Source organism: Pyxicephalus adspersus, chromosome 1 (assembly GCF_032062135.1).
Source record: "Pyxicephalus adspersus chromosome 1, UCB_Pads_2.0, whole genome shotgun sequence".
Classification (NCBI taxonomy): Eukaryota; Metazoa; Chordata; class Amphibia; order Anura; family Pyxicephalidae; genus Pyxicephalus; species Pyxicephalus adspersus.
The window spans coordinates 47,805,183-47,830,782 of record NC_092858.1 but is presented as its reverse complement, the minus strand read 5'-3'; the positions used below and the strand labels follow the sequence as shown (position 1 = coordinate 47,830,782).

The following is a 25,600-nucleotide window of genomic DNA, read 5'->3' as shown; positions in this document are numbered from 1 at the left end:
GCCGGTAATGGATGCCCTGTTACTAGCTGTAATTTTCATAACTTCCAGCTCATTTCAGAATCACTTTTGTTGACATAAAAAAGGAAAAAGAAAGACCCCTGTAGATGTATGCGGAGTCATTATATATAGACTGAAATCACTTTAAGTCCTTACCAAAAGCCTCCTAACACACAAACATTATTTTCTCCCCCCTGTAAGACAACTGCATTATTTTTAATTTGTCTAATTGATTTTATTTATATATAAACTGGAATAAACTGGAATTTTTTTGCTTTTTCCATGCCTGTAGCAAGCTTTAAATACCAGTATCAAATTGCATGACGTGTTTGGACATCCTAATCTTCATCTATGCTGGCTATACACTGATGAGCTCTATTGCCAGTTGGACTTTTGGGCATGCACACAACTCAGTATATACAACAGCTAGGCTGGAATCAATTTTATTGCCTACGAAAAGCATCATGTGGCATGGCAGGCTTTGACACACAATCTATCATGAAACATAGAGAAAATTTGCACAGTACCTCCTAGCAGATTTTTTTCTATGAAGAATCAACACTGAAACTAAATTAAAAAAATAAAATAATAATGATATAAACATTTAATGAAGCTCTAAATTTCATACTTATAAGAAGAGAAAAAAAGAAACCATACATGCTCGAATAAAAAGGGAAAAAAGTAAATTAAAGGGAAAAAAAAACAAACCAAACAACATTTTACTATGTAAATCTAGCAATTCGGTCGAAGTAGGTGATTTATTAAAATATCAGACTGCTTATTCAGATTCTCCATTGCATAGAAATAAAGGATTTTAAATCTATGCCATGAAGGTTATATGGATCACAATATGCAAAATCTTGAGCAATGACTTCACATTCGTTCACCTCTGATGCATAGCAACATCATTTCAGAAGGTGAAAACAACAGCTATGTTTGTATTCCTAAAAGGAGAACAACCCCTATTATTTACCCCTGCAAATATTGTTATAATAATGGTAGATTTAACCAAAGAGGAGTTACTAGGTTTGTGAATGAAGTTTGAAGAAGGGTATAAACAGATGTGACGTAATTATGTCCATTTTTTTTACACATTTATGTTAAGTTGGTAAAACCAAAGATAGAGCCAACCATAATACAAAACATGCCAGAATAATGTGTTTTGATGGGTTAGAAAAGAAGATGAAATTTGGGATATAAGGGTGTCCTAGCTGTTCTCTCCCCTTTTTTTCCCTTTTTAACTCCTTTGGTTCTGATATTAGGGAAAGAAGTGGAAATAATTAATCCAGGGGTATAGGAATTATACATAAAGCTGAGGCTTAATCTTCTTATATTCTGTCTTCCCTGGATCCCCTAGCCTCCTCCTCCTTAACATGTGATTGAAATTTTTACTAAAACCTGTCTTTGTTACACGTGTTGCTTTAGACACATAGACTAGGTCACTGGGTCTTTGTTCTTCTCTATGCATAGCAGGCACATCATTGTTGGTAGGAGCAGCCTGAAGAGTGCTGAGCCACTTATGGAAAACAGGAATCTGTACCTATGCCTACATGCAATGCTAAAACTCTATAAGAAATAATAATAAATAAAATGGTGGGAACAGGGATAGTCGGGCTAGGGAACAAAAGGCTACATAAAGATGGAAAACCATCCAGCAAATAGGATCTCACTTGCTGCAGCTATTACTGCACCCTGTGAGAAGATTAGAAGACACAGTAACCAGAAAACTAAGCAGGTACTTTATATCACAATGGACAGACAATTTCCTTTACTTTATTGCAGAAACAAACAAAAATAACCTGCCACAATTTTTATTTATACTTATCTGTACTCACTCTGCTGCAGGAGTCGCCATCTTCATCCAGTCCTTTTCAGAGTGTCGGAAATTTGCCTGTCTTAATTGGCTAGGTCAGGATGATGTATGGTTTATTCATACCTGGCATGTCACACCACTGAGCTGCCCATGTGCAGCTCGGTGTACTTGGAAAAGAAGAATGTGAGCAGACAGGTAAGCTTGTTTTATTGCACTAGGAACATTCCCTGTCCTATTCTGCAATAAAGATGCCTGCTTGCAATTTTGGAATGTGGAACTAAAATTCCTCTTTAACATATAAAACCATATATTTCTTTGGAGCCTCACATGAAATGTAAACCTTAAATCTATTTTTGAGTAACTTCTACATCATTCCTCAGGAAGCACAGTTTTCTTAATCTAATGTTCCTGTTTTGTTATGCAGTTGCAAAGGTAATTCCTGAAGATCCGGCCACTATCACTTTCTGTTGCAGGCTGAAAGAACCACTGTCAGGTCTATCAGATACAGTCACCATAACAAGCTTGAACAGCATGCTGCTTATGGTAATTGCGATACAATTATCTGGAGTTCTGATTGTCTAATGCACAACAGCTATGCCTGAAATAAAACTAAAATTCCATGTAAATGAGCTTGACCTACCTTCTCAAGGCATAAAACTTTTACTTAAATGCACCTAAGAAATGTATATTCCACCATCAGATAATGGTATATTGTGCTCATCAACACAGTTTTGCGAAGCCAGATACTTGTGTGAATAACTGCGTACTTATTCACCCACCTAAATTTAGGACAGAAAAATCCAATATTTTCCATATACAAGGTCAACAATGAAGCTAAATGATGAGAGCTGCTATCTTGTAAACAATTGCAGATTAAGCAGTGTAATGCAGTTTATCTAAAAACAGGCAATATCCAAAACATGATAACTGATAAGATTCAACATAAGTATTTCGGTCAGATAAAAAAAAAAAACTTTACACTAAATGTAACAGCAATGCAAGTTATTTCAAATATTTGGTACATTTCTGAACGAATAAAAGCTTTACAGGCATCTCTTGAAGGTGAGAGTACATTGGTTCTGTATTGTTTGCATTTGCATGTACTGTCACACACCAGTAACTTCTCAGCAAATATGAATATATTTCCCAATCTTCTATATATGAAAATGGAGCATGCTGCACTCATGGGGAGAGGGCTTTTTTTCATTCATACAGCTAGCATTATTTTGCTTTTCATATCAAAATTAAGGATAATACATGCCTTTTATAAATGAAGAGTGAGATGTCCCTTTCCCCTAACAAATCATCTGGCTTTCAAACAGCATTTAAACATGATTCATATAATATTTTGGTAAATTGGGATTTCTGCCTAATTATATAACTAAGATGTCTCAACTAATTGCTGAGAGTCAGGAAGGAAAATGGTGCTGAAAACAAGTGTGAAATCATTATTGTTTAACAGACTGTTTTTTTGGCTCATCACTGCAGTTACAGAATGAGATATTTAAAGCCTAGTCAATGCAGAGCCAAGCAAAGCAAATCAACTGCATCAACTCCAAATTCTATGTAAAACTGCAAAGATGCATATGGATATATGCACAACAAACACGTCTTATCTCATACTTATGTATATGCGTGTGTTTAATATCTTTTACATAAACATGGAAACCAAATGGAGTAAATGAACATGGGGCTTAGAGTAGCTGGTAGTAGATGTTTTAAAATATTTAGGATGTTTTATCAATATAAGAAGAATCATAACTTTTGAAGATTCGGGAACATACCCCAGAATGTATAGCCTCAGGGTTAACTCAGTCCCCTTAAAACAAGATACTGTGGAATACATTAAAGCAGAAGGTGACTGAATTATGTGGAGCAAAGAAGATTGACAAACCTTTACATCTCACATTATGCTTCTGGACAATCACCAAAGTGCCCATGAAGTGTGGGAAAGGTGTTAATGGTCTAATCTACATAGCTGAAGGTGTCAATTAGTGTCAGCTTGCAGGGGAAGAAACACTGAACATCTCCAACATTACAGAACAGGTCGAGCTAATTGTGACTAAAGTCTATACCATGACCTGGATAAGGAGAAAGGTTGTATACAAAGTATTGTTAAATGCACAATGTTTCTTATTTTTCATTGTAAAAAAGCTCTTTTGTATGGTATGCCAGAACTATAACCCTAGGGAATAAAATACATAAGGTAGTTTGACTTAAATCCAATATACATAATCATAATGTTGTTTAGGTCAAGACTAAAGTGTGTAACAAAAACTATACATTTCACATTTTTGATGTAGATTTAAAAGATGCTTTGTGACTCTTTCTCTTTAAAAGATGTCTACACCCTAACTATAACACTGAGTGTGTTTTGTCACTTAGAGTGTGTGTCAGAATGTTATGTTCTCTCATTAATCTTTCACAGCTCACCATTACCCAAAAACAACAAGTTACCAAATGTTCAAAACTTCACTTGTTCCATAAACGCAACCACTAAAACCAACACCAATTATTTAGCACTTGCTGAGGCTTCAAAACTTCGTAAGCAAAAATGTGAGACCCTCTTGCTGTATGGAAGTCAGGCAACACCAGCAAACATGGTGAAGAAATTAGTTTCTTCTGGCTGGCCATGAATAACTCTACCTGTCTGGCTTTGTTGTCTATATAGGTTTTTTTTCACTGTCATCATCCACTGGCTGTGGGATCTATTCACATGGATGAGCCCAAGACTGCTTAACACCTAATTATGGTGCTTTCTTGTAGTTCAACTAGGAACAAGGCTGCATAAGATAATACTTGCCAACTGATTTTCTGACACCGTTGAATTGAATTGCCGAAATATCAGAAACTTCAGTAAAGGGCTATTTGCGAATGACCTCTAAGCCTCTTTATGCAGTGTGGGATGTTATACACGGTCGGAGTCTATTCTGACTTAATTTGTGAATTTGGATTGGAACGCAGAATTTTAGTAATTCAAGTGCTCATCCAAGTTTCAAATTTTGCATGTGCAGGAAAATAAATCCCAATTGACACACCTTCTTCAGTTTTCCACAGAGGGCTGATGTTAGTGTAGCCCAGATGAAGTACAGATACACTAGGCACCATTTTGTGTTGCTGTGTTTGTCAGACAAATGGAGGTAAACAAAAGTTAACAGTAATAGTAATAGCTAATAGTAATTGATAGGAAATAAAAAGTATCACAGATAGTGCTTGCCAGATGGTAATAGGAGGAGATAGGAATGAAAAAGAAAGTCATAGAGTGGATACCAAGTCACCATTTTTTGTTACTGCTATATAGAGAAATTGAAGAGTTAAAAAAACTTTTTTTTCCTTATTAGCTACTGCAGCACTTGCAAGGAGTGGGACTGGAAGGTCCACTTATGGGCCTTACCAACAAGGCTGGAGATTGAAGGCATTATTGGACAAGCTGAAGAACATTCCAGAGTACAATACAGCAAGTCACCACAAGGATGAGTTTTCTGCAAGCCACCTGTGATGAATTCCCTACCCAGGTTATCAGGTAATGCTATCTGACCATGATTAGCAAACACAAACCCCATTTTGTTTTGCCTGATGATGCATCCAGCCATCATATTCACATATTGATTATAACTTATCAAGCCACCAAGCCCTGGCTTGAAAACCTTCTGCTTCTACTGACACCTTATTATGATCAGACCATTTCTCTGTGTTAATTCAGGCCAGGAAATGGACCTGGAAGCTTAATAACTTGCTCCAATAAAGACTGCGTATGCTCCCAGCCAACTTCCAGTACTATGACACATTTACTTTATTTTACTGTAGTTGCAGAATTTCTAAAGCAAATAAATGAAATAAAAACAGCTTCTCTTGTTTCTGGTTTAATTGTAACAAAGTTTGTTACATCACAAAAATCTCTCATATATGTCAAGGAAGTCATGGCTGGATTGGGGTCCTTTACATTGTCAAATTAACTGTGAATGCAAAAAAAAAAATGTCAAACACAAGTGACACATTTCTTATCTTTCCTCCTAAAGAGTTCTATTTAGCTTGGGAAAAAGCAATGATTTAAGTATTATACTTATGAATCACATTACGAATTGTAAAAAGAGACTTCTGAGGAAGCATAGATATTTCTTAACTGTGAATATCTACCTACCTCAGTGACATTTTATTGGATTACTTTCCAAACACACTCTATCGTGAGTATAATTATTGTCTTTCCTTCTATATAAAAGAACATGTCTACAAAATCCTCACTCTCAGATTAAGAAATGTGAATGCTATCAAACACTGCCTTAGCATAGATGTCAAGAAATCTATCAACAGTATTAAAATGATGGCCTATCAGAATGATGGCCCTCAAAACTGGAGTCATTATTCTTGTAACCTTGACAGCAAAGCAAAATTGGAACTGCAAATACAGTGATTTAAAACCTCAGAGGCAGCAGTGAGCATTTTATTTTATCTGTATAACAAAGCAGAAGCTTACAGAAGTACTAGGGCTCTGACCTTTTATCAGAGAAGCATGATGGCCAGGATATGCTTGCTTACCAAAATTTTTTGTTACTCATTAAACCTCAAACAAATTTGATGCTTTATGCATAATTGATACAATATATCTGTGAAGGAAGATGTGTCAGCATATACTAGATCAATATATAAGAAAATACATAAAACATGCATGCACTAACAGGTCACTATTGAACTGCTTGCTAATGCAAATATGTATTCAGCCAAAAAGATGGCAGCATCTCAATGCATTTATGTATGTAGATGTTATTAACAGAATAGAAAAGTGACTTTGAGCCTAGCTTGGTTTTTGGTGCCAGGCAGCTTGGTCCGAACATTTTTTGAAACTGATGATCTGCTAGAATATTTGTACAAACATCCGTCTCTGGGGTTTACAGAGAAAGGTTCAAAAAAAGTGAAAAATATCAAGTGAGTGGCAGTTTTTTTTAGACAAAATTACATTTTGATGCCAGCGATCAGAGGAGAAAGGCCAGACTGATTGAAATTGATAGAAAGGCAACAGTAGCCTAAATATCACTTGTTACAACCAGGGTATGCAGAAGAACACGTCTGAACACACAACACATTGAACTTTGAGGCATATGGGCTACAATAGAAGGAGTCCACAAAGGGGGCAGTCCTGTCAGCTAAGACCAGGCACTTGAGGCTACAGTTCCCACAGGCTTTAAACTGGACAAAAGAAGATTAGGCAAACATTGCTGGGTCTGATAAGTCTGGATTTCTGCAGTGACATTCTGATGGTTGGGTCAGAATTTAGTGTCAATAACATGTGGACCCATCCTGCCTTGTATCAATTTATCAGGCTGGTGGTGGCACAACTGTGTGAAGGATATTTTTTGGCACACTTTGGGTACCAACCGAGCATTGTTTAAATATCATAGCTACTTAGGTAGGTAGGTACTTTATTACTGTTGTTGACGATGTCCATCTATTTATGATCACAGTGTACCCATGCTGTAAGTACTTAACCAGAAGGTTATCGTGCCATGTTACGAAGTTCAAATCATCTAAAAAGAGTTTCTTGATCATCACAATAGGTTCACTGTACTCAAATGGTCCCCATAGTCACCAGTTCTTAATCCAATATAGCGTCTTTGACATTTGGTAGAACAAAAAATTCACATCATGAATATGCAGCTATTAGAATATTAGAATAGCAGAATGAATGCCCTCATGTCTATATAGACTAAAATGTGTTCAGCACCTAGCCGAATCTATGCCAGGAAGACGAACAGGAGTTCTGAAGGCAAAAGGAGAGCAAACCTGTTACTAGATAGGTGTACCAAAATAAATAAATAAAAAAAAAAATATATATATATATATATATATATATATATATATATATATACACACATTATTTTTCTTGAATATATCTATTACTTATAGCAAACCTTCCAACTGAAAGAGATAATTAGCAATGCACTTAAACTTAAAATGTAAAAGGGGGCCATTAAATCAAGAACAATCTGGACTTGGAGTGTAGAAGGGCAGACCTTACCAACAAGGAGTCTAAATAGTCCATATTCCGTGAGAAACTTCTTGTTGGCAGCTAATGTACAGATACTTATCAACATAGAATAGAGGTTTTGAGTGCTACAATTCTGGCACAAAAGCAAGATTTGAATTAGCACAGTTCATTGCTTTGATATGCCATTCTCTATCATGTGTTATTATATCATGATAAATCTAATAAAATATTTTTACAGGAAAAGAATTGGGCATCAAGAAAACACAAGGAGAAGAAAGAAGATTTATCTAGCTCAATGCAGGCTATTGTGTACTAGCTGTAATATTGGTTGTGAACAAATCTAATATACAATATATCATCTGTTTTGATAGGCGGCATTACAATTTGTAGAACAGACAAGGAGGATTACGACTTTAATGGGCTCATGTATTCTTAGTACAGGTCAATCAGTTATCCTAATGTATACCACACAAATGATCAGCCTACTTACTATTACTCATTAGTGTATGAAGGCTAGAGACAGAATACACCATTCTATAGGTACACAGGGCTGACTGCATAATAAAGCTGCTTTGAAATGCAAATGCATGTCCTGTGAATATTCATTATGAGACAGATTCTTAGAAGCATTTAAAAAAGCAAATACTTAACTACTTATAAGTCAGTTTATCACTTGCCTGTGCAAATACTCGGAAGTTAAATTCTTTCTTCAGTCCCGAAGTCAAAGAAGCTGAAAGAAACAATAAGTACATTAATACCATAAATTAGGATATTGTTTTACAACAAATCATACTTTTTAAAGGATTAAAAGACAAAAAACAAATAAACTCAATACAAAGGATATTCCAGAATTTTGCATAGCTCCTTTTTTCATGGTAACAATGAATTGATAAGCTTTTTTTAATCCTTTGCAGCTTTATTCGAGCAACTTCCTATGTGAACACTTTTCATAATGGGTGCATAGCATCTCTCCTGATTATGATTGGAAATAGCCACTTGCAGTTTCAAACAGGAGCCCATGTGATAAGACGACAGTGATGAAGCACAAATAGAAGTCAGGGAGCTGTCATTCTTTAACAGGAAGTACCTAAACAAGGTCCCTCTTACAAGATATTATTTTAATTTTTAAATCACATTTCTTAGAGACAAGGTTTTTTATTTAATATAAATACATAACCAAAGTTAAGCCTAAATTGATATTTTATTGTATGTATGTGCTGTGTGATTTTAAATATTAACCAAAATGAAAAGCATTAACATCTACCGTGTGTCCATATTTATGCACTATGTTGGCAAGCATTTATCATCCAGTGCGTTTCTGAAATGGCTTTACTATACAGCTCATCTACAACATCATACAACATGGCCATGTGTACATACACAACTGCTGAGTAATTATGGAAAAACACATTTCATCTAATAATCTCACTCCGCATGTCCCAGCTTGCTAATAAATAGGACCAGTAATTATTTGACATAGGACTGCTTAGGTTTGCATTCAAAAATTAGCTTTGAAATCTATACTGACCTATACTGATCCCATAAACACAAGTACTGCAAACTAATTAGCTGGGGATAAGAAGATATTGGGTTTTATATAGGTTGCTTTGCACAGCTGACAAACCGCAGATCTTTCCACAAAGGCATGGCATATCTCTCTTTCTCATACAGATATAGAATATTGTTATCTGGGGCCCGCTGGGTGAAGTACCTAGAAAATATTATCTGAAATGTTATCTATGTTATTCATTTCCTTTTGATTATAGCATCTGACGAGCAGCGACTTCCATACATCCTGTATTATACAAAGTAATCACGCAGTTTTTGTGTACAGTGTTTATACTAGTCTTGGTCACCATCATAGAGGATTCAAATAACACAGAACAGTTCCAAGCATGCTTTTTAGATTACACAGCTAAATGAAGAATAAACTGAAAAACACATTGATTTACACCTCATTTAAATGAAATTTTTTACCTGCTTCTCCGGCTTTTGCATCCAAACTGCTTCTCTCCCCTTACATGTTAATAGGAATGCAAAAGCAGGTTATTGCAGATAATGAGGAGATCTGTCAAGGAAATGTGATTGATCTCAGAAACTGAAGTGAATGATCAGTAAAATGAATAAACTGCAAGAGGAATGCACCCAAAGGCAAGCTGGATATGCTCATCAACATAGTCCCAGCCCGTGGACACACACCCTAAAAAAGGTCTCTGTGCGGTAAGGGAACACTAAAAATTAGCCTGTCCTCATGGAGTCAACAATTCTGTGCAGGCTTCTGAAGAAGAAAGTTTGAATATGGAAACGTCTGAGAAAGTTCACACTTGGAAAAGGCTAAGCCAGCCCCTCACCCCACATGCTATTGCTTGATCCTGACATTTGCACACTCAGATATTGCCCCATCGTTGCATCTACAAAGAGTTAGTGGGCTTTGATAATAAATTCCAGAAGCAGGGAAAAAATGAGGTGGCTGGAACAGGCACCTAATTCTGCCCGCTATGATACATTAAACGTGGTGTTTGCACACAACCCCAAGCCCACTTTCACCCCCTGGGGATAGTGGAATGTAAATCCTACTTTGAAAAATACAAGATCAGGAAGGTGGTAATAACAAAAAAGAGAATGCAAGAACATCATATTTCAATGACTGGAAATACATATTCATTTTCCCCTTTAAATACTTTCCCCAACATTTCTCACACCATGACAGAACAATATGCAGTTGAAAAAGTGCTTGCAGGCATTCACAAAGTAATGATATCAACTGTAAAAAGATTACTATCTCTTGTAAATGGACTGTTTCCCAGTGCCAGCTCAACATGAGCACAGCCAAGTCACATTACTTTATTTTCCAATGCTTCAACAATGTAGCTCAGGGTATATTATTGCTTCTTGTTAAATATTCATAAAATTGTATACAATGTAAAAGAAGCTTCTCTGATAACTACAGAACACCTACAATAGTCTTGTACATGTAGAATTACAGGAGTTTCCTTTTTCCCATTAATTGTAAAATGTTCTTATGTGAAGGCTGTTGTGTAGTACGTAGGGTGCACAAACCTAATTCATGCCCAAGGAAGCAAACTATAAAAAAAAAAAAAAAAAATAAAACAGATTTTGTATGCAATATTTTTGCAGGGAATTCCCCATCTAAAACCAAAACTATTCCAGGTTGCAAGTATGCATCAATGTTGCATTCCCCTATTTCTCGACAACATTCTAGTTCAATATGCTTGTTCTGGGGCAATGACATTTACACTGATGACAAAAAAGTTTGGCTTCACTGCCTGGGAACTAGTGTCCATCAAGGGCTTTTCAACCAGGGGTTGTGAATACATAAATAACATGGCTGAGAAAAAGCACACGTCTATCCAGTATAGCCAAATAAGCTTTGTAAAACACTCCCTTTGAGGTTGCCCTGCTTACAGGAACATGCAGAATCAGACATTTTGCTCTAATCTTTCATTATCAGGTGCAGTATTAGCACACCGTGCGGCAATAGATACTATTTTGTCATCTGGATAGCCAGCTGCGTTAATGCGAATATAAGTGACAGACAACCTAATAGCCAAAAGATATAGTGATATACTACCTTGTACTTCTCCTAAGCAGAAGGTTAACAGCCCTGTGCTACTTTCTCTTATAGCCTTTTTTCACTTCTTTCTCTAATAGGTTTCAGGCTCAGTGCAATGTCAAGGAACATTTTCAAGAATGAAGACATATTTTATACTGCCGACAGGCTACTTAGCTCTTAGATGCTTGTAATAATTTTCCAGCATGTTTACTTTCAGGTGAACACACAGTGATCAATTCTTTAAACTCACACAATAACACTAAACATGACTTGTGAATGAATATATAAATTAATCTTCATTTTGGTAAATGGTAGTTCCTTATTCACTTACACAAATAAATCTGCAAAATACACGCAGTCATATTACCCAAACCTTGGGCAAAAGTTCCTATAGAAAATATATACTAGGAAAGCAGGGAAGCCGACATTTATGGCCTCCCCTTTTAAAGTTCAGATGGGCAGTTGTTCACAGGATTGCTACAGTTCACCACTGTCAACCAGTCCTGAGACACTCCAAATCCCTGGTTACAAATAAAATGACCTGGGGTGCTAAACCTCTTCCATAGACTTGAATAGAACCACTTTAAAATGCTTTTGCACACATTTATAAAAGTGTTTTCTTGGACTGCAACCAATTCATACCAAATGTGGGAAAGCACACCCGCAGCCAACCCAATGCAACAACCAGGTCAACCACCTGACTATACTTAGCCTACAGTTCAAATAAACTCAAAATCCTAAACTAATCATGTTATCAGTGAAGGTTTACAGACCGAGTTTCTACAAATACTCATCGCCTACCTTCCTCTGAATACAATTCCTGAACCTTTTCATGTAGACATATGGTTAACAATGTAATGTAGATATGCTGACAAATGTTGTCTGACATCTACTATTCTTTCGTCATTGGAATTTATAAAAAAAAAAAAAAAAAAAAAATGGCTGCATGAGATGCATGCTGAACCAGTGTTTGGGGTACTTTTTGGGTCACCGATACAAAATAAACACAAAGTTCAGTAGTTCCGATTTTACTCTTAAGTTTCCGCATGTTTTAGGTCAGCGGCTCAGATAAGATTTAATTCACTGCATTATAATAATAGCAGAGCAGCTAGCATGTTAAAAACTAGGTGTGATCAGTGTAAGTCTGATATTAGTATATTAACATAACTAGGAGCCCATATAGATCTTGGAGTTGTGGCACCGAAATGCTTGGTAACACAACACATGATGTCACATTGTGTGTCCACTTTACATGGAACCAGAAAAAAGGGGATTTTTTCACATGGTTTCAGTGGTGCACTTCCACTTTAAATGGCCTGTCTTAACACAACACACATTAATACACTGCAAAGAGCTACAGGGGCCCTAAATATTTAGAGTATATTTTATTATGTTTTATTTTTTAAGCACCAACATCACGATCACTGTGCACTAAATAACAAGGTGTACAAATAATAAACCTGTAAAGAAATACAAATCATGAGGAACAGAATTTCATGATTACAAAATAAATACGAGTACCCGAAGTTCCTTTTATGATATAAATATCAGACAGTAAATAATTTTATTTTATATTCTAATTTTAGAAGATAATAGTAAGATATATCTTATATGGGAAGTCTGATGCCTAGGAAATACACTTTTTACACACAGATTACAGATTTGCCCCCATATATACTCACCATATTTTTGTCTTACACCAGGAAACTTTTTTTAAATAAAATGTCACCTGTCCAGGTGTGAGGATGATTGCGGCTAAAAGGAAATTGTACTTCAAATAAATCTATGTCTTTGCAAAGAAGCTGTGTGAATAAAGATGCCCATTTCCTTTAATCAGCAGCATGCCTCTTATAATTTTTGGAAAGATGACCACTCAGACAACCACAGGTTGATTTACCGAAAGAAAGAAGTATGAGACTTGATTACTAAATTCTACTAAATTTAAAAGATTATTTGTGTGAACAAGAGGTGCAGGCATAGAAACAAAAATCCCCTTGGTGACGGTCCTAAAATGCATAAAAATAGGAGAATATTGCTAGTATGAATATAAACTTACCGAGTCATTGTCGCTACGGATTTGAACACTGCATACATTCTGTTTATAGCCAGATTTCCTTTCCGTACTTGATTAATTATTAATTGTTCTGTCAATAGCCATTTATGTAGTATTAACCTAATTAATGGTGTTTACATAACCGATACCAATCTAAGAATGTTTTCTCGATAAGTGTCAGTAAAACTTTGTTGGAACTCCATAATTCAATTAGAAAACTATTAACACAATTAGACTTAGAGGTACTGTACCAATGAAAGTTGAATTACAGTCATCTATATAAAGCATTCCTGTTCTACTCTGCTGTAGTCAGTTCAGATAAATCAGAAATAAAAAGATTTTACAAGTTCATAGTTATGAAGTTACACATTTTTCATAAATTACTAAAAGTCTCTGTATGGTTAATTCACTTCAATTTTTAAAGGAAGAATCTTATGGTTGTCACTTATGGTTATTAATTAACAAGTAAACTCCAGATCCACTCTTAAAAAGCAGCTGGACTTATTTTTCATTTTAATAAAAACTGGAGTTTGACTTCATAAGCTCCTACTAAATCTACCTAAGTTTTGTACAGCACTTTATGATTCTTTCATTTTCTGAGGTCCTTTTTTGCTCCGGTTTTCCCTCCCTTAACATCTTGTAGATAGTCAGATTACTACCTGCTGAAATGCACACATTTAGGGCTTTAGTTATAAAGCAGGAAATCTGACATTCCCTCAAATAATCCCTGGTGGGAATTAATTACTGCCATTGAAACACATAGACTTGGACAATTCCTACCAGGGAATGTTTAAGGGAATGTCAGCTGTGATAAACCGGGCACATAGAATTTTAGCACACTGTGCATTAAAAGGGCTTCTTGTAGTCTAAATAATGAGCACACAGGAAAGGGTGAGAACACTGAATCTGAACGGAGTCACCCAAGCCAAGGAAGGGTATATACTTAGCTGGCAGAATCACCAGGCATGCTTTCATTAAAAGCTGTAAATAAAAAAAGGATTTTTTTGACCCTACAGAACCATGTCTGAAGAACTACACCTTAAAAATGAAAACAAAGAGCTCAAAAGTGTCAGTAAGAGACACAGGGAATTATTGCTAATGTGCTTATACTGTCCAGCTGAGTTAAAGACTGGAAGATAAAAATAAAATGCCATGACAAGACCAAACATTAGCAGCAGATCAGCTGATATGTTTATGAAGATTATAAGTGCAACCCACAAAAAAGCTTTCACCAGTATAATCAGGGGACTTGCTCCCTCTACAAATGCTATGCGGATGTTTGCCATTAGTATCATAAGAAATAAACTGTTAAAATCAATTAGAGTTTTCTTCTGGTCTTTGAATCCTTTGTTAAAATGTCTGTACATTTTAATGTCAAAATGTATTAGGCACTACAAAGAGGCAGAATCACTTTGTACTTTTTTTTCACTATATAAGCTAAATATCATCCTTCATTAAGATGCTGCTAATTACAGTTACGTAACCTGTGAAAAAGCATATTCTGACAGTCATCAACTTCCACACAAACAACAGATTTAACATGTTCACAGTGCACCTGGCTTTAATATTGAGCATATAGTATACATGAGATGGGGGCATACATCTGTGACAATTGTAAAAAATACAATGAAAGTGATTTTAGGGCACTTATTGAGACTTCTATTGTACGTGCACCCTAACCCCCATCAAAAAACAAACAAAGGAATAAAAAGATATAAGTAGCAATGGCTTCAAACTTGACACATGATCATTTGCCTTGCATTCAAACTGTGCACTCTATTCTTTGGGAAATCAACATAAGACAAAAAAAAAAAAGTGTTCTATGCATACACTTTAGGATCACAGTTACTTATATTGCGGGTAATACTGCATCTCAGGCCGACTCCTAGCATTCTTTGTGTGGTAGCATTGGACTAGTAAAATAAAAAATTATATATATATATATATATATTATACACACAATGCCCCTTTTAGCCAGGTGCACCAACTGGCACTTATCAGTAACCACCCAGCTGTTTTTGAGTTGTTACCAACATCTGGTGTAAATTTCATGTCAATAGCCCCATTAGAAATACATTTTTGTATTTCCCCTGTTTTATATCATAATAACTTTCTTTTGAGCAGCTGACCTATAGTAAAAGTATGGCGGGTGGATAAATGCACACTGTATCATGATCTCCCAAGGCACTTGGGTACTTGGTTCTAGTTTCTAGCAGAAACCATAAATGTTTCTCCAAATAATAGGAAATTATGAATATAGCGTATGTTTGGTATAAAAGAAAAGTTCAAAGTACAAAAGCCTGTTCTGATTAGTAGATAAAGATGATAGGTCAGAGGCTAAAAAATAAAATGCAACTACAGCATTTTATACTCATATTTTAATTATTCATTGAAACTTAACTAATCAGCACCTGGGAATATTTACTTGCTAAATCAAAGAAGACATTTTCTTGAAGAACTATTAGTAGTCTGCTTTAGGTTGCCATCAAATGACTGGTGGTGAAGGATTTAATCAACCAACCTTTCACTGCTTATATGCAACCCCAAGGGTTAGTTTACATGGACGGTTTTAAAAGCGGTCTGAGTGCTGCTTCATGTTTGAATGTAAAAGGCACCTGCCGCCACGCATGTTGCCTTTTGTCCGAGCAGTTTATAGGCGATTGCATTTGTTCTGGGTTGTATACAAGGTAAAAATCCAGCATGAATAAAACTAGCAAAAAAAAAGTTTTTATTTTTAGGTCTATTGCTGCCATGGTGAAATAAGCATCTGATTCTGGGATTTATACTTTATCGTAAGATTCATTAGACCAACTTTCATAAGTGTGTTATGCACTCAATAAGTCGATAATACAATTGCTGCCTTGAATTCAAAGTCATTCAGAGCACATACACAGCAGCATACTAGAAATACATACAAACATGGCTTGGTTATATCAGTTTTACAATATTCCCCAGGGAGCACCAAAGACAATTACATTTTAAGATAAACGCCGGTATCATTCAAGGATCCATTATTTTAATGAGCAACGTGCAGAAGTTAAATGTTGACTAGCACGTTAGGAACTGAAATTGTTTAAATGCGTTTTGTGTCTTCTTATGAAATTACTGTCATTTTTCTTCTACTCTTTGGGAGTAATAAGGACATTTTAATGAAGAAAAAAGGGAAGACTGATGGTTTAAAATGACTCACATGCACGTATTGTAGAATGACATTTCAACTAGGTGTCTGTGTGATTACCTTGGTGATCAGCTTAATTTTGCAGCTTACTCTCCCAAAGCTCTGTAAGACCTTTCCTAAGACAAGGGATATGTAGCATTTAGAATCTGCAAACAGCTGCTTCAAGTGACAGTCACCACCTGCCTTGGAGGCAGAGCGATACAGATCACTGATCTAATTTCTCCAAGGGGACAACACAATGATCCGCATAGCACAGGATTCAAGCATGTATTTTAAGAATCACCAACTCAATCAATAGAGTAAACAGGTTCACGTCCCAGCATTTACCTTCAAAAATCTGTAAGTGAAGGTAAAGTCAAAGAAATCGATCATAAGGCAGGGAGTGACACAAGAGGCCAACTACCGGGATCTACATACTAGATGCATTTTGCCTCATAAATGGTAAGGATACAAGCTAGAGGCTCTGTAATAAAAGATATTCTTCTACAGTGTAATGAAAAAAGTATATCATTGTGAATTACTGACATTTGCTGCTTACCATGATGCCTAAAACAAGTACTTATGTAAATAAGTGTGTAACCTTGGCCATCAGCAAGTTTGTAAAATGCTATTTAACGAGCTAAAAAAATACGAAATGATGGAAAAGACACAATGAAAGCCCCTTGCCCTCATGTACTTTACAGAGCACACTGTAAGCAATCTGGCTGTTATAAAGCACAATGGTGTGGTAGTTATTATATCACAATTAGGCTAGTAATTCATATTATCTATACACCTATTTAGGGTGGATTCACATTGTGTGTTTACATTCATTAGGTTGGGAAAGCAGATTTATTTTGACTGGGATGCCAATATATCACACCTGAGCCTTTATTTTTCTAACAAAGCACGACCCAGAGACCTAAAAAAAACAGGTGAAGCACCACCCCTCCAATTCTCGATCGCCTAGGTGATCAAGAATGAATGGGAGCGCAGAGCCTCTCGGGATACCTCGGGCCTCAAATGTATATCAAGGGCATGTGCAGAAGGAACCCTTTTATCAATAGTGGGAAAAAATGCTGATTTCACGCATGCGCATCTACTCCTGCACTATGCGAGATCGGGTGACGTAGATTGGGGAAAAAACTTGCCAAAGAAGAATGCAGAAGAAGAGAGGAGAAGATGGCAGCGCCTGGTGCTCCGTCTGCGCCGGGCCAAAGTTGGATACCGTGACGAGGCAGGACCGATGAAAGAAACCTTCCGACGGACAGACTGATCTGCGGGATTGAAGGTAAGTGTGATTTTATTGTTTTGGGTTTACTTCGGCTTTAAGAATCCATTCCTAAATATGAATGAAGAGTGCAACCAACAACTGTAGCCAAAGCAAAGACATAAAGCAATGCATCTTCGCCAGAACACATAAACATAAGCCTACCAAAAAAGTTGTTTAGCACAACTCTCAAAGTAGATCATAGGTTTTATCTTGGATTTATGGAAAGTTTATTTTGTTCATTTTAAAATGATAAAGCTACAGTATAAGCTACAAATTAGATGCAATGTCTGTTTAAAATGCATAGCCTGGGCAGCTTTCTGTTCTGCTCGTACACATTTGCCACATGTAGGCATACTGACAGAGGTCTGTAATGAGGTTATGAGGGAAACAAAGGAGACCTTAAAAATAGGATATCTATTATGAATTCAGGGTTTAATTCCACCTAAATAATGCATTCCCAAACAGATACAACTATCTAATATCTAACGCAAAGAGTATATTTATATTTCTAGCGGTTTTCTTTGTTGATTGCTCCAATTTTTCATTGCTATGTCATTGCTTTAGGCCTCAATAACCATAAGCTGTCAATCAAATTCTGATAAAAAAAAAAATTAACACTCATGTTATAAAAGAACAAACTACATGTTTTTTTTTTTCCAGACCTGTTATATCCCTTCTAACAGACCCTTTCATGACTGAATGATCCTAAAATGATGAAAAACAAAATATATTTAATTCTTGGTCACATAATCAATGAGAAGTAGTATTCGTTTACAAATCTAACAAATGCCTCTTTTATGTGACTATGGTGCCGCCTTATGCTTCTTCGCATAATCGGGTCTGTCAGCTGATACCTAGTATATTGATAAGCAATTTCAGAAATTTCACTTTGGTAAATTGATCAATTTCAAAATGTATTGCCGGTTCTACAGTCAATAGAACAATAAATAGATACGATTTTAGACTTTGTATTCTTTGGTCTAAAAAAAAAAAAAAAACAACAGGTGGAATCTTAGGAAATATCAGGATAATCATGAAGTATTACTGCAATTTTCTGCAATTTATTTCAGCATGCACACTAAAATAGGTCAGTTATGGGAAATAAAAATACACAAGGCAAGATGATCTGGGAAAGTTAATGTATTTTGTATTTAGTGCTGTTGTTCATCTTGAAACACAGAGCTGTGAATACATCAGGGTAAATGGCCATGGCTAAAGTATAGTGCATTAAATCTGACATTACTTCAATAAAAGGCTAATTTAAATGAAGAAAGGTCTTGAAGAGTTCCCAGAATACCACATGGGATTTTTTGTTTTCTAGAAAGAAGCACATTTTCCACTGCTTATGAATAATGTATATACAGACCAACCCAATGAAAACACAAGGCAGAAGGCCTTCATGTTATAAAGAGAAATTGAACATCTACATATGTTTACTGCATGTAATTTACATAGATGTGCATTTTTTTTTATTATTAATAGTAACCAGCAATTGCAACTACTAATCAACAGACACTCAAAAGGTACTTCTGATGGAGTTTTTTTTGTTTGCAAATGTCAGTTAAAAAAAACCCTATGTAATTCAAAACTGGTAAACTGCTTGATCCTTAACCTTATACTAAAGAAGCCTCTTGCCCTAAGTTCAATGGTTCAGTGTTCTCCCCAGACCCTTTTAACTGGGTGCACCACCCAGCACTTTTCAGCAACCACCTGGCTGTTTTTTGGGTGGTTACTGATGAGTTGGGTCACAATTCAGGGGCTGCCCCCCACCTACAATATCTTCCCACCCAGCTTAAAAAAAAATTCTGGGTTAGCACTGTATACAGTATTAAAGATAACCAGTCTTTTGATGTGATGGATGCATTAGGTTTTATTTCACTTTACAAACTTGTGACCAGACATGGCTTTGTTGCAGAAAAGGACAGGTGGTGTCCCTTCTGTAATAAGCATTCTTACCTGCCTAAATGCTCACTACATCTGTCATGCGCAGCTTAGGGTTGACGGCCAGGATACCCAGCACATACCATCTTACCCTGACTGAATGAACTCCCATGCTCCTGTGCCTGGAGTAATTTTGTCCCAGCCTAGCCAAATGGCCAAAGATTGAAACAAAGAAAGGAGGAAGAAAGAGGACCCACAACGGAATGGGCACAGCTGAGTATAAACACGGTTTAGTTTCACAATCTACTGGTGTGACCCACATATAAACCCAGATTAATTTTCTAATGTCAATTTGAGTGAGGGGAAATAACATTATTGGTTTATACTCAAGCAAATATGGTGTATGAATTACAATGTGTGCATGCGTGCGTGTGTACATATATCTCATATAGATCAGATTAAATTTGTTTCTGACTTGTTTTTAGTCTACATTTACACTGACATATATTTGACTAATAAGACATTTAGACACTAAACATGCCGTGTTTACATAAATGTACATAAAAGTTAAAAACATGAACAATGCTTCAAAAGTCAAAATTACAATTTCTTATAAACTGCTTAACAAACAAGACAAAAAAAGTCCATGTAGTCCAGTACTACCTTACTTTAAGAGGAAGGTGACAAGTCAGTCAGTTGGAATCTTAGACCATGAGAAATAAACTGATGACATAATATCAAATGTCAACCACAATCTAAATAATCCTTAAAGAAAATCTTCACCTGCACAGTACTAATGAAGAGAAAACTCATATAAATGTAGTTATTACTTTCCTCCATATCGACCATAGACAACCAGTTACTATAAGTTTCAGAGCTGTGTGTGTTCTTAATACAACCAATGTGCATTGTCCTTTTAGGTCTAACCGACCCTGCCACTGTGAGAAGCTGAGTTCATTCTCACACAGGGCAGCCATCTTATACACAACCCTAAATTATGTTATTACAGGTTAGGGCAAGGGTAGTAATTCAAAAGGTGGTTTCTGTGAATATATAGAATGAATTTTATTTCTATCATTGCGGAGGTCTTATTTTACAGGTATAAAACTGCCTAAAGGTAAATTATACTGAAACTTTTGTGTATGGCTATGTTTCACTAAAGCTGTCCACCCACTCCTAAAATTGAGGCTGCAGAAAAAGGCATTCATTAAAATAAAATGACTTCTCATTTGATGTGTGTTGTGGAATTAGCAGGGAATATTCTGCTGGGAATGTATAACAGATGAACTATCTATAGTTCTCATACATCTGGAACAATAATGAGCAAAACAAGAATACAAAAACATGTGATTGCTGACAGTCAGTGCTTATCTTTCATAGGTTTTCCTCTTCAGCCCATATACTTACAACACATTTTAGGGACAACGCTTTAGACATTTATCCCACTTTCCTAAAATGCCACTATACAAAAATAAATGGCATGAACAGTAAAATAACTTGCAATCTGCATCCCAAAATACACAAATAGTGCTTCAATTGCAAAATAGAAAAGAAGTATATTTTAGTCTTTGCAAAAAAAAAATATGCAGAGGAAAGCTAAGAAGAGGATTTATATTAGGCTCTGAGATGCTTTTGGCAATCTGTGAATTCCCAACAGCGTTAACTGAATGCAAAACACTCTAACCTGGAATCATAAAACTGAAAATAAAGGTCAACAGTCAAAACTGAAAATTGAGCCATAAAATACACACAGCATACCAGGACAACAATTATTCTTTTTCAAATCACTGCAAAAAAACAACAGTCCACCACCCTTGAGCTTGGTAATCTAGTGACCACTAAATCCCTGTTTGTGATGAAAAAACGCCTATACTTTCGTAACACAAGGAATAAAATAAGCCTAAATGCTGGTGATTACAAAGAATTTAGATTTGAGTAATAGATTTAAATATTGAGTGAACTTTGTGACTTTAAAATAAATATAAAACCAAAAAATATTTTTCAGGATTTTTAAAATCATGACTCATTGTATACAATTTTCTAAAAACTATTTTTTGTGAACCTTTTGCAGAATTTCTTGCCAATAGATCGTGCTGATAAAACTACTTTGTGTTGTAGGCCAGCAACGCTAAGACACTGGGCCTAATGTAATAAAGCTCTCCAAAGCTGGAAAGGATACAGGTTTGCTGGATCACTCAGCTTCAATGAAGAAAGTGTATCCTCTCCAGCCTTGGGGAATTTAATAATTTAGGCTGTCTCACAAAAAACAGCTCTTTCAGTTGTCCATTGGGCTGCATATCAGGTTTACCTAAAAGGCAGCCCAGCAGTCATTAAAGCAACTCTCATAGCATACCTTTTGTGACTGATATCCAAAGGCATATATATATATATGTGTGTATGAATGTATATTTTATATATGTTATATGTAATAAGCAGTACAGTTCACTTCAAAAAAAGATTAGATATGGAGATTATCAAGCAAATTATAGGCAATAAAAACCTTTATTATCTAAGAAATGCATTTGGCAGCTTTTATTACAAACTTGTTGTTTTGTGATTTTTTTGTTCACGGATGGCCTCACATGAGATACTGTGTATATCTTAATTATATTTCTCCAATTTGGAATACTTGCTTTATAGTGATGTGGTATCTTAAATAGGTTGACTAGTGTTAGAGGCCTATTGATTATTTGTCTAAAGGTCTGAACAGTGAGTCTGAATCCCCTGAAACATTCCCTGGTAGAGAATCAACTAATGCCGTCAAAACAAATGGACCTGGAAGATTCTCCATCAGGAAATGTTTTAGTGAATGTCAAATTCACTGCTTTATTACTAGACCCCAAGACATTTCCCAATGATTTGCTTAAAAAACACTGTATACAGTGAGGCAAGTTCCCAAACATAATGAGAAATAATTTAAGATTTACATATTTTAACATTGTTGCTGTGTTTGTTGAATAGTATTGGTACTTTATGCACTGTTTGATGTTGCTTAAATTGGGATAATTTACTAAAAGTGTATATGTCCAGGACTGTGCATGGGGAGAAAAAAGCATTTACCTGTACCTGATTGAATTGAATAGTCTGTCACCTAATTAACTTAATCAAAGTTCATGTTTACTTTGGAATGTGTAAATAAATGAATGAGGCAAGTAAATATTTTCCTTTAGTAAATCAACCCAAATAAGAATTTAACATTTTTAATAAAAGAGGAAAACTGTTGAAATATATTTTTAAATAAAAAATATATATGCTATATTATTACTATTTTTTAACAACGTAGAGTTTTTCCTTTAAAATTTGGCTGTAATGGACAAGAAGCATAAACTTTGAAAGCACAGTAAGAGCTGTTACTCTCTACAATTTATCACAGTGAAAATTATTTCCCTGGTTTGAGAAAACCGTACTGCAACCTTTGATATTATCCCATTTGCAGAGCTTACATATTCCAAATACAGCTTGTGAATTGCTCAATTATTTCAACTACAGGTCACCGATCTGTCACCTTATTGCACAAAGGCACTGATTAAAAAACATGACTGTATTAACAATGTGAGGATGCAGCCACAAAAGTGGGTTTAGAATAACAAAACTTGTACGGTAGGTAGCAGTCATGGCTGGGTATGTACATGACCATGTTATTAATTCCTTGGGTAATAATGCTGTTTGTCTTGCAAATATTACAAGAAATCATTTTGATTTTGACCTTTTATTTTTCAACTAAATAAAAGACTACAAGAACCTCATAATTTTTCTCATTATTTACGAAATTAGCTTTCTGCAATTATACTTAGTATGACTGAAATCTTTTTAAAGGGTGCTGATTTATTTGTGGCACAGCTGCACAGGTAAGTTCTTTCTTTTAAACCAGACAACTATATAGGCTGAGAATGCTAAAGTGTCTATGTTTTTAATGCTGGCTTTTTAATTGAGAGATGCAAAAGAAAAATCAAAGTGTTTGCTAGGCTTGTTACAGGTTATTGACTTCCTGTTACTAAACCACAATCCGGCACTTTTCCTGCTACCGCATGAATCTTAATTTATAATGTGCCCCACTGTGTGCTGTTTATTAAATTGCACCCTGTGGCTTTGAGATGGCTCTAATCAACATTAGGACGGCAGTTTATTACAGTGAGGTGGTAGTGTTTGAAGGTTATTCATAGCATTGTCATGACGTCCTATCAAATCCTGAACCCATAATCCAAAAATACTTCTGTTTAATAAATGAAAAAAGCTGAAACACAATAACAATGCCTTTATAAAGAATAATTAGAATTCTTGAAGACAAGATGTCTAAATATATAATTAACTATACACATCTAATACAAAAAGATACTTCAATTAAAAAATTGTATGCAAATATTCTCTAATTGATTACCTAGTGCTTAAAGAATAATAGTTTTGATCATGTTTGTATATTTCTGAGGAAGTGAACGCTTACATTTTATGTATTTCCTGACCTTATTCTATTATATGGCTAACAATCTAATTTCACAGAGTGTTACAAAACTATTCATAATTTTGAGCTATCCTCTCATTTGACTGACAAATCATACAATTACATTTTGTTTTGAAAGATACTTATCTTTCAAAGATTAAAAACAGGAAATAGGTGGACTGAATAAGTAGTAAATCTGCACCTAGTAGCACTTCTAGTGCAGCGTTGTTCAACCAGGGTTCCTCCAGAGATTGCTAGGGGTTCCCTGAGCAATGAGCAGTTTGTGACTCTCTGGTCAGTTTAGGTGACACCAATGATCTTTTTGGCGATCTGTAGGGGTAACATTCTTCCCACTGATTACCACACTAATGCACTTGGACTTCGGAATATAGCAATTACAGCAGAGATTCCATAATACCTGAACAATATTTTAAGTGTTTCCCCTTGTTAAAAAACAGAGCAACAAATACAAAGTTTACACTTTGGAGGGTTACTTTAAAACAGGGGTGTCAGATTTGGTGAGGTGAAATCCAGCCTGACATTCTTTGAACCATTAATGTGCACTGACAAGCTTGGCCACTTCTCATGCCAAGCACCACATTAGTACATATTTTTGTGGTTTGCATGTATTGCTGTATTATCGCTTGTTTTTAACATATATATTAAAAAATGTCAATGTTACTGGTATTGTTGATTTTTACAACTGTTCGTGTGTGTGTGCGTGTACAGGGAATCCCCTACGTTTGTAGTGGGCATGTGCTGTGCGGGATCTACACGGACCACGCCCACTCTGATTCAAAGAAATGTATCTGCACGGAGTCCAGTGTCAGTGTGGGCTCCATGCAGAGAACTTTCTTGGATTCAGAGAGGGCGTGGTCTGTGCGCACAGCACACGCCCAATACAAACCAAGGGGATTCCCTGTGCACACACACACACACACGACCGCATAAAATTCATTTGACGACAGAGGCTGCGGGCCAGTAAAAATCTAAACACGGGCCGGACTTTGGACATGCCTGCTTTAAAACTACTGTGAAAAATGGCCAGAATGGTCTGAAGTATCAATAGATTTGCATTTAGAGCAGTACTATAGACAAACATTAACAGACTTTTTTTTTAGCAGCTCCAATCTCACATTGGTGGTTTGTATAGGATCCCTGTCATGATTCAAGGTAAGCTTTTCATGGCACGGGATTGGAATTTATTTGGGAAGACATAAAAAACCATAGGCCTTTAGCCTAGGCCATAAATTGACCAGGATATTGGCAGTTTAAGTCCAAAAGAGCTATGAATTACTTGATGAAGTAAGCCCGTATGCCCTACATAAAATGGTTCCCATTTCCTACCCTGAGACATTGATAGTGTAGTGAGACTGCTAAAACAAAGCTGAATATCACAGGGCTTTTCACACTAAACCGCTATGGGAAGTG

At 35.8% G+C, this 25,600-nt stretch overlaps 1 protein-coding gene across 4 annotated transcripts in view; it reads right to left on the bottom strand.

Moving 5' to 3' along the window:
• Positions 1-25,600, bottom strand: part of ENOX1 (ecto-NOX disulfide-thiol exchanger 1) — a 303,768-nt gene that overhangs the window by 140,343 nt on the left and 137,825 nt on the right. For all 4 annotated transcript variants that reach the window (XM_072410174.1, XM_072410197.1, XM_072410189.1 and 1 more), the window contains one exon: positions 8,471-8,523. The gene's annotated coding sequence lies outside the window, so the exon portion shown is untranslated. The remainder of the gene's footprint in view (positions 1-8,470; positions 8,524-25,600) is intronic.